This window comes from Podarcis pityusensis (assembly GCF_964106645.2).
Source record: "Podarcis pityusensis genome assembly, chromosome: 15".
Classification (NCBI taxonomy): Eukaryota; Metazoa; Chordata; class Lepidosauria; order Squamata; family Lacertidae; genus Podarcis; species Podarcis pityusensis.
Genome location: NC_138040.1, coordinates 11,679,987 through 11,690,105, shown reverse-complemented (window position 1 = coordinate 11,690,105; position 10,119 = coordinate 11,679,987). Strand labels below are relative to the sequence as shown.

Genomic DNA, 10,119 nt, shown 5'->3' with positions numbered 1-10,119 from the left:
ATCCTTGGAACACGAGCCAGAACCCGGAGCCCGGACCAGGGAACACCCCAGGCCACAACGCACACGTAGGCCGCCGGCATACCTTGAGGACTATGAATGCGACCTCCCGGGCAGGACTGGAACTTAGAGGGGAGGGGTGTTATGTACTGAGTTGAATAGGATCCAAACTGTAGCAGTCTGATTGGTCCTAGAACAATAGGATCCAAAAGGCAGCAGTCTGATTGGTCCTAGAACAATAGGATTCAGAATGCAGCAGTCTGATTGGTCCTAGAACAATGCAGCAGTATGATTGGTTGGCAGGAACCACCCAATCCTGCTCCAGATAGAAGTGAATCCACAACCTGATTGGCTTACAGTAGAATTCCAGAATTAGCCAATCATGTGCAGCCCATTGTGTAAATAATGTATATAAAGCAGATACTGTGAGGGGACATTTATTCATTCCTCCTCACCACTATGAGCTGAATAAAGAGCATGAAATCACTTTGCGACTCTGAGTATATTTCACATATCCAGAAGGGAAAATTAAAGTGCTTTGGTTTCCCCAAAGCGTTTTAGGTGCTTCTTCAACACACAAAGCTAAATCTTGTCCAGTCGTAAAAAAGCAACTGCAGGTTTGAATTCCCCACACCCCAAAACATATTTTTAAGACAGCTCGCTGAAAATAAAAATGCAAAAATGAGTTTCACCCCCTCGAAACGACGCGCCGAGCCCTTTTCCCGCCCTCCCGCCTCAGTTCCGCTGCAGCGCCGGCCCGCGAGAAACGCAGAGACGGCGGCGCCGGCGCCTAGACCCAACCTTGTGCGCCTGCCTTGGTGAAAACAGCTGGAGCGCCCCTCCCACCTCCCGCTCGGCTCCTTCCCCTTTTGTTCGCCTGCAAAGCGGCGCGAAGGCAGCGGCGGCGGCGAGCTCTGCTTCTGCGCGCATCTCGCGCAGGGGACCCGCGAGAGCCCGCTGGGCCGCCCCCTCTTGCTGCTTCCCCCGCGGAGCCGAGACTCATGCAGGGAGGCGGCGCGGACGCTCCTTCGCAGCAGCAGCGCCAGGCGCCCCGTCCTCGCCGGCGTCGCCTTTTGTCCACGCGCCCCGTTTCTCCTCCTTGTGACTTGGATGCAGCGAGCCTGCATCCGAAGGGAGTGGCTGGCTGCTGCTGCTGCTGCTGCTGCCGCTGCTGCCACCAGGATTATTACAGCTGTTTCTGTTTGAGGGAGCAGGCGGCCTAAGATCAGCCCCGCCGAGGTCGGATCCTTCCCGCGGAAAAAAGGAAAAAGCAAGCTTGCACGGTCAGAAGAAAGGAGGTAAGCCCACCCAGCGCAGGAGGAAGGAGGGAGGCTGGGATTCAAAAGGGAGACCTTCTTCAGGGTGGCTGCCTTTGCTGAGACAGCAACAAAGGAGGGGATGGAGGGGTGGGATGCAGTTCTGGGCTGGAGGATGGAAGGAGAGAGAGGGGGGAGGCATGCAGAGGGTTGGGGAGGGGGCTGCTTCTGGTTGGGGGCTTGGGGGGGAGGGAGGGGGGGAGATCTGCAGATCCACCCCAAATTGGAAAATATCTGAGCATCCACCAGGAAAGGTTTGCTGCGCCAGCCCTTCCTTGGCAACGGATTCTATCCGAGGCTGTTTGGCTCCTTCCAAACATGCACACATGCATCCCTTCTCTCCTCCTGAAGGGCTGAGCCTTGTCCTTGGGTGGAAGGGAGGAAAAGCAGGGCTCTTGTTATTGTGGGGTGCGTTTTGCGTGAGGGGGCACGGGTGAGGACCAAGCTTTGGGATATTCGACATATTCCCCCCTTCCTCCTCTCCCCAGGTTTGGAGGGTGAGGTTAAAATGACAGACCGCAGCGGAGGACGAAGAATGTTGACGGGAACACACTTTAAAAAATGAGGATTATAATGTAATAATTAATGCGGCTTCTCCATCTTGGGAAAAGCTGTTCTGCACACACAGGCACACCATCTGCGAACGGCCGCCTGGCTCTGGTTGTTCATCTTGCAGGGATGGAGCTGTTGGCTAAGGATGCCCTGTGTTGACAACTGCTTTTGAGTGGACTTGGCGAGAGAGGAGTGGCTGGGGGAGAGTGACAGTCAGTTGTGTTTGGGCATCTTTGGTACCAGGGATGGAGCACACCTTGAAGTGTGTGTGTGTTGTTTCTGAGTAGATGCAGAATGCTTTCCTCTTCTCTGCTAACAAGCTTGGAGGCGGTTCACTTCATTCATCTACAGACCATCGCCTGACCGATTTGCAGCTTGGAGGGTGTGACTATGGGATGGACGCCTCTATTTTTTAAAAAAAACGTGGCTGAAGTATTGCAGCAGCTCTGCCTGGCTTGCCTCATTCCTATGTGCAAGTCACCCCTCGATGTGGTAGTCACCAAGCCATGAGCCAGCCTTGTAGTCACTTCCGACTGCTTTATGGAGTGAGGCAATGGGCTTCCAGGTGAGAGGGCATGAACTCCTGGAAGGGTTGACTTGGAGCTGGGGTTGCTACTTCTTTTCTTTTTAAAATGAAACTCTGGGTGACATCCATGTTTGCACATTGGTGAGGAAGGCCCAGGGGTCAAACCCTGTTCAGCTGGGTGAATACTTCAGGCCTCGGCTCCGCAGCTGCAAAATGGGCGCATTAGCTGTGTCATGAGAGTCTGTTTGTTTAAGCAGCTCCTACCTGAAGTCTGTTCTAGGTGCTTTAAGGTAAAGGGTAAAGGGACCCCTGACCATTAGGTCCAGTCGTGGCCGACTCTGGGGTTGCGGCGCTCATCTTGCTTTATTGGCCGAGGGAGCCAGCGTACAGCTTCCGGGTCATGTGGCCAGCATGACTAAGCCGCTTCTGGCGAACCAGAGCAGTGCACGGAAACGGCGTTTACCTTCCTGCCGGAGTGGTACCTATTTATCTACTTGCACTTTGACGTGCTTTCGAACTGCTAGGTTGGCAGGAGCAGGGACCAAGCAAAGGGAGCTCACCCCATCACGGGGATTTGAACCGCCGACCTTCTGATCGGCAAGTCCTAGGCTCTGTGGTTTAACCCACAGCACCACCAGCTTCCCTTCTAGGTGCTTTAACTATGTGTAAAAAACTATGTGCTTTAAAATGTGTAAAAAAAAAAAAAAGTGGGAGGGGTAAAGAAGAAATAATAATAAATGGAATCCCTGAGGTTCTCATTCTGTTTCCATGAATAATTCTTAAGACAAGGACCCTTCTGGAGTCGGAGTCCAGCAGTATTAGGAGGGCCACCGGTTCCCTGTTCCCGCCCTTAGGGTCGTGGGTTCAAGCCCCATATTGGGCAAAAGATTCTTGCATGGCAGGGGGTTGGACTGGATGATTCCCTTCCAACTCTATGATTCTAATTAATAAGCCCCTGAATGATTGTAAGAATATTTTTAGAAACAAACTTGCAACGCTTCCTTACAATTTGAAAGCTTGGGCAAGTTAGGTGCTCCCTCGTTGCCTTAACCATGTGACTTTAATTCTCATTGTATGCCTCCTGGTTTTATAAAGTTTTTTAATGCACCTGTGGCTGTGGGAGGAAAAAAAGGATTAATTCTTTTTTCTCCACCTCCCTCCGTCTTGCGGTTTCCCCAATCTAAATCCCTCCATCTAAACATCTACAATGGAAAATAGACAGGAGCTTGTATAGGATTTCGCAAACTTTGGGTTATAGGGTGAGTTCAACAATATTCCAATTTATGACATTTTATTTGTGGTGTGATACATTATCTATTGAAATCTGACCTGAGTTTCTTTTTTTGAGGGTGGGAAAGCAAGAGGCAAGAGTGCTGCAATTCTGTAGTACTTAATAGGAGAAATCACACTGAATTTGAATAACTAGGCACATGTAGGCTTGCACTGTTAGTTGATAATATTTTGCAGTCTTGTTTAATACAACAGGATCCTTTGCTGTTAATGTTACTGGGGGCTCCTGTTGTTGCTCACTTCACTCAATAACCCCCTACCTCCTGGATTCTCCCTACTTTAAACTTGTCCAAATCCACCCCATGGCTTGCTCCAAACTCCTTTCCCACTCAGCTGTCCCCAAACTCCCACCCCCTTCCCTCGCAGATCTTTAAATGCCCAACTGGGGTGGCACGCTTCAGAAAGCAGTCCTCCCAACTGCTCTCTGGAGTGTCTACTTTCCTTTAAATGTTCCTCCTTCCTCAGCAGCTCACCTGGGCTGCCTGCCATCCAAGCCACTTGCTTGCTTGCCTCCTTGCTATTTGGCTTCCCCCCTTACAAAAATATAGTGTTATTATTTGTATCTGTTAGCTGCTTTCCTCACAAAAGTGAACCAATGTGACTTTACAAACCAGTTACAGCAAACACAACCTATAACCCCACCCCCGGCGCAACAATGCAAATAAAAGGCAGTTTTAACAGATCCTGTCCCACTAAAAGAGGCCACGAGTAGTCGAAAGCCTGTGTAAAAGAGGGCAATGTTTTCCTGGTTCCTAAAAATAAAGACGCTGCCAGTTGAGCTTCGCTGGGGAGAGCATTCTGCAGGTGGGGAGCCACCACTAAAAAGGCCTCTTGTGTTGCCACTCTCCAGACTGCCCTCAGAGATGACACACAGAGAAGGGCCTCGGATTATGAATGTCAGGTCCAGAGTGGTTGCTGTGTGGAGTGATGGTGGCAGTGTTCCAAATTTGTCAAGCACATTTTGCACCTGCCTGTTGCCCACCTGCAAGCAAGTGAAGATGCCTGGGTGCCAGGATAGCACCTCACATCTCCATCTGGAGGTGGATGCCTAGAGATGCTTGGATCTTAACTGTTTTCACACACTAGCAACGCATCCTGTAGAATTCTATCTGCACAATCAGAATAAATTTCAGGGACCAAAAAGTCATACTGGAAAAAACAAGGCTTTTGAGCTGTCTGGCCCCAAGATGTCAACTAGGCATTCTGTCTTGGCGACTAATCCTGGTTTAAGGAGCCATTTGGCGCCTAGCTTATATATCGGAGTTTCTAACCCTGGATGGTAGAGGTACTTTACAGAGGACTGTCCTCTGTGAAATAGACTACTATATATATCAATATATTAGAGTATGGCTTTGGGTTGTTGACTGTGGGTTAATCGCTTGATTTCTGGCTTTGCTTGATTTGTGGCTGCCTCTTTCTCTCTGTTTTGATGTTGGCTTCTACGATGCTTTCTTGGCTGTGCTTGATGGAAAGGCTGACTCTAAGCAAGGCCAGATGGGAAAGTGTGTTTATGTGTGTGGGGGGGTGTGTGTGATGGCGATGGCGGTGGCTTTCTGTCGTTTATTGGTTTATGTTGGATGATGTTGGTGGCCCATCCAGACTCACAAAGGCAGCCACATTCCCTGAAGGGCGCAGAAGAAACAAAGCACAAGGAATGTTGTGTGGAAAGGGAAGAAGAAATGTGTCTTTTTCACTGACAAATAGGTCTGCCTCTGCTCTATACCTTTAAAACACATTCAAAACACACACACACACACACACACACAATTCTGGGATCTGTAGTTTGTTAAAGGCTGCAGGAATTGTAAATCCGTGAGGCATAAACTACAGTGCCCAGAATTCTTTGAGGAGAAAAATGTGCTTTGGATGTGCTTTAAAAGTTGTATTGTCTACACAGCCAGAGTTACTGGATTTGGTGTACTAAACAAGCTAGCAGGTATATTGTGTATTTTCTGTTGTGATTTAATAGCTATATCTATATACAGTCGTACCTTGGATCCTGAATGCCTTGCAAATCGAACGTTTTACTCAGGGTAGAGCCTAACAACTCTTGGTGTCCTTAACAGACTACAGTTCCCAGGATTCTTTGGGGAGAAGTCATGAGTGTCTAAAGTGGCGTCATAGTGCTTTAAACAGACGGCTTTCACCCCACCCCACCAAAGCCCAGGCTTATTGCCTGAAGCTGGGACTGTTGGTCCTTGGTGGTCCTGAAAATGTCTGCATTGTAAATTATGATATTGGGAAGAATTCTGTGACAGTTGCCAAATTCAGCACATGCACAATTCCCCCCCCCCCCCGCTCACAAAAGGGTTGTATCTGCTCAGAGTATACCTATTTGAATTAAGGGACCTACGTTAGTCATGTCCACAGGGCTCTGAATATGTAAAAATGCGCACCTTAAGTCTAGTTGGGGTGTGAGATTAACATGGCACCTAAAAATGTCCTGTCAATAAGTGAGGTGTTAGAACATGAGTTGTCAGTCTTTGAACATGCAAGGAGAAAGGATTCATCAATCCACAACAACCCGGATCCACAACGACCCCATTCTCTCTTTCCCCTCCCCCAAGGTGCTGAATACCCCCAGCATAAAATCAATACCTCTTTAGGTTCTCGGCACACAGAAATCTGGGTCATCTGTCTAGACAAGGGAGCCTTGGCCTTTAGGTGACTTTCAGAATGACATGGGAGGAGATTGAATACCTCCTGTCCAATCGGTCTGACGGGCATATATCTCTGTGTGTCGACTTACACTGTGAAAATGTTTTTGTGGATTCACTGATATGTAAGCAAACTAGCTCAGTCCCTCTAGAAATTTCATGGCTGCCTTCTCCCACACATACATTCTGCTCCAACCACTTTGGAGGACAGGTGGCTGGTATCCACTAGGACTGGAACGGTGGAGCAGTGGGCGGAACCCAATAGTGTAGTGGCAAATTCAGAAGTGAAGGGTCCCTTCATGATTGTCACAGTCACACCCCTCAGTTTCAGATTCAGGTGGGTAGCTGTGTTGGTCTGACGCAGCCGAAACAAAAAATTAAAAAATGGTCAAGTAGCACCTTAGAGACCAACTAAGTTTGTTCTGGGTATGAGCTTTCGTGTGCATGCACACTTCTTCAGGTATTTTTTAATTTCCCTTAATTCTTAAGTTCCCTCAATTTCAAACACTGGTTGTTGCAAAATATTGGTTCAACAATGGTATAGGAAGTGTATTTACTTTCTTTTAATGCATTATTATGCATTATTATTCTTATTATTACAGTCGTACCTTGGATCTTGAACGCCTTGACTCCCGAACAAATCAGCTCCCGAACGATCGAAACCAGGAAGTGAGCGTTCCAGTTTTCGAGCGTTCTTTTGGAAGCTAAACGTCTGACGGGGCTTGCGCAGCTTCCGATTGGCTGCAGGCGCTTTCTGCAGCCAATCAGAAGCTGTGCTTTGGTTTCTGAATGTTTTGAAAGTCAAACAGACTTCCGGAACAGATTCTGTTCGACTTCCAAGGTACGACTGTATATTTTTGTTGCTTTCAAATGGTCCAAAATAGCCTGTGCCAACATGGTACCCTCCAGGTGTTTTGGATCTACAACTGGCTGGGACTTCTAGCCCCCAACATCTGGATTGCATTAGGATGGCAATGACTAGTCTAAATGGTATGTTTGTCCTGTTGTGAAGGTTGCATGCTCAAGGTTATATGAAGGTCAGGTGGCTGTTCTGTGCAGGAGAAGGTTGGGCAGGAGACCATACAAGGCTGCCTCCGATAAATTGATGCTGAAATCCAGCATCGCCTGAGTTCTGCGAGTGTGACTTTCTCCCGATTGTAGTGCAGAGTGTTTGAGGACCGGGACATTCACAGGGAAACCAAAATGCTTGTTTACAAAGCTATTGTACTACCAACCTTATTGTATGCTTGTGAAACATGGACCACTTATAAACACCATCTCCAACTCCTTGAAAGATTCCATCAACGGTGTCTCCAAAAATTTTTACACATCACTTGGGAAGCCAGGCAAACTAATACCTGTGTACTGGAAGAAGCAAAGATCACCAGTGTTGAGGCAATGATTCTTCAACATCAACTTCGTTGGACTGGTCATGTTGTGTGGATGCCTGGTTATCGTCTTCCAAAGCAACTACTCTATTCTGAGCTTAAAAATGGAAAGCGTAATGCTGGTGGTCAACAAAAGAGGTTTAAAGACTGTCTCAAGGCAAATCTAACAAAATGTAGCATAAACACCAACAATTGGGAAACACTTGCCTGTGAGCGCGCCAATTGGAGAACAGCCTTTACCAAAGGTGTTATGGGCTTTGAAGACACTCAAACTCAGGAAGCAAGGGAGAAATGTGCTAAGAGGAAGGCACGCTTGGCAAATCCACACCGTTATCAACTCCTGCCCGGGAACCAATGTCCCCACTGTGGAAGGACGTGTGGATCCAGAATTGGCCTCCACAGTTACTTATGGACTCATTGTTAAAACCGTGTTTATGGAAGATAAAATACTCGGCTGCGAGTGATTGCCAAAGAAGAAGTAGAAGTTCTTTGCTCTGTGGGTAAAGGTGTTCTTGCAGGTATGTGCCTAAGAGAAAACCAGCCTCTAATGTGTATCTCTTCAGGTGAACCAGTGTGGGTGATAGGTTCTGAGGGCTTTTAAAAGCGGGCAAGACTAAGAGATGGAGGAGGAGAGACATGCTGGCATTGATTCGTCATGGTGGGACCTCAGATCTGGCTGCATTCTTTTGACAATGAAAGAATCCTCCCATTGTGGGCCCAGACTGCATACTTTCCCCAAGAGGATATCGCAGGAAAACAGGCTAAGCTTGGCGGTGACCGGGTGTGAGCTGGTAGCTACCTCCTCTCCAGGGGTGAAATGTACCTGCAAACTCACAGAGCTCCTGCTATTCAGGAGCCCATGGGCAATGGAGAGTTGGTGGTATCTAGGCTGCTGCAAGCCAGTTGTGGATCTATACTGCCACAGTGCTGTCACCTGGGCGACTGAAATGTTTCTAATTCCAAACTGAGACCTGCCGTGAGTCACTAGGGCTGCATTACTGACACAAGGGAGCTGTCCATAGGTTCAGCCAGCTACCTGCAACTTATCTTGCTCTCCCTGTTTTTCTGAAACTAGAGCCACAGCTACACTATGCATTTAAAGCAGCATCATACCACTTCAAGCAGTCATGGCTTCCCCTCCCCTAAGAATCCAGGTAGTTCCTGCCTGGAAGAAACCCCCAACCAGCCTCCCCCAACCTGGTGCTCTCCAGGTATGTTGAATCATAGAATCATAGAATCATAGAGTTGGAAGAGACCACAAGGGCCATCGAGTCCAACCCCCTGCCAAGCAGGAAACACCATCAGAGCACTCCTGACATATGGTTGTCAAGCCTCTGCTTAAAGATCTCCAAAGAAGGAGACTCCACCACACTCCTTGGCAGCAAATTCCACTGTCGAACAGCTCTTACTGTCAGGAAGTTCTTCCTAATGTTTAGGTGGAATCTTCTTTCTTGTAGTTTGGATCCATTGCTCCACTTCTCTGGAGCAGCAGAAAACAACCTTTCTCCCTCCTCTATGTGACATCCTTTTATATATTTGAACATGGCTATCATATCACCCCTTAACCTCCTCTTCTCCAGGCTAAACATGCCCAGCTCCCTTAGCCGTTCCTCAACTCCTGTTGGTCCCAAAGCCAAAATGACTGACAGGAGTTGTATTTATTATTGTATGTATTTCATTTACAGTGGTACCTCGGGTTACAGGTACCATACGCTTCAGGTTACATATGCTTCAGGTTACAGACTCCGCTAACCCAGAAATAGTGCTTCAGGTTAAGAACTTTGCTTCAGGATAAGAACAGAAATCGTGCTCCGGTGGCGCGGCGGCAGCAGGAGGCCCCATTAGCTAAAGTGGTGCTTCAGGTTAAGAACAGTTTCAGGTTAAGAACGGACCTCCGGAACGAATTAAGTACTTAACCCGAGGTACCACTGTATATCCCAGCTTTTTCTTTCAGGAGCTCAAGGTGGTGGCCTGCATGGTTCTTGCTCTCCTCATTCACAACAACCCTGTGAGGTGGGTCTGAGAGGCAGTGGCCTGGCCCAAGGTCACCCAGTGAGCTTTGTGGCCGAGTGGGGATTTGAACCCTGGATCAACACTCTAACCACTACACCACACTGGCTCTCTTGTAGTCCGAAACCTCTGAAGGGCACCAGAATAGGGAAGGTTGTCCTGGGAGATTGTGAAATTGAGAGCCAATTTAGTGGCTAGTGACTCAGGAGACAGCTTTGGGATGGGGAAGGGTCCTTTCTCCACTCAGCAGCTGAAGCTGCGGAAAAGTACTGTATTTTCCCGTGTATAAGACGCCCCCATGTATAAGACGAACCCTATTTTGTGTGTGCCCCAAATTAAGAAATAATTAATTGCAACATTCCGTGTATAAGACGATCCCCAAT

General features: G+C 48.1%; 1 protein-coding gene across 3 annotated transcripts in view; it reads left to right on the top strand.

Annotated features, from left to right (window-relative positions):
* The first annotated feature begins 833 nt into the window (after window positions 1–833).
* CLIP2 (CAP-Gly domain containing linker protein 2) overlaps window positions 834–10,119 on the top strand; it is an 88,541-nt gene continuing 79,255 nt past the window's right edge. Inside the window, exon 1 of one of the 3 annotated variants that reach the window (XR_013979834.1) lies at window positions 834–1,295. The gene's annotated coding sequence lies outside the window, so the exon portion shown is untranslated. The remainder of the gene's footprint in view (window positions 1,296–10,119) is intronic. The other 2 variants (XM_080982841.1, XM_080982843.1) reach the window with 2 other exon arrangements.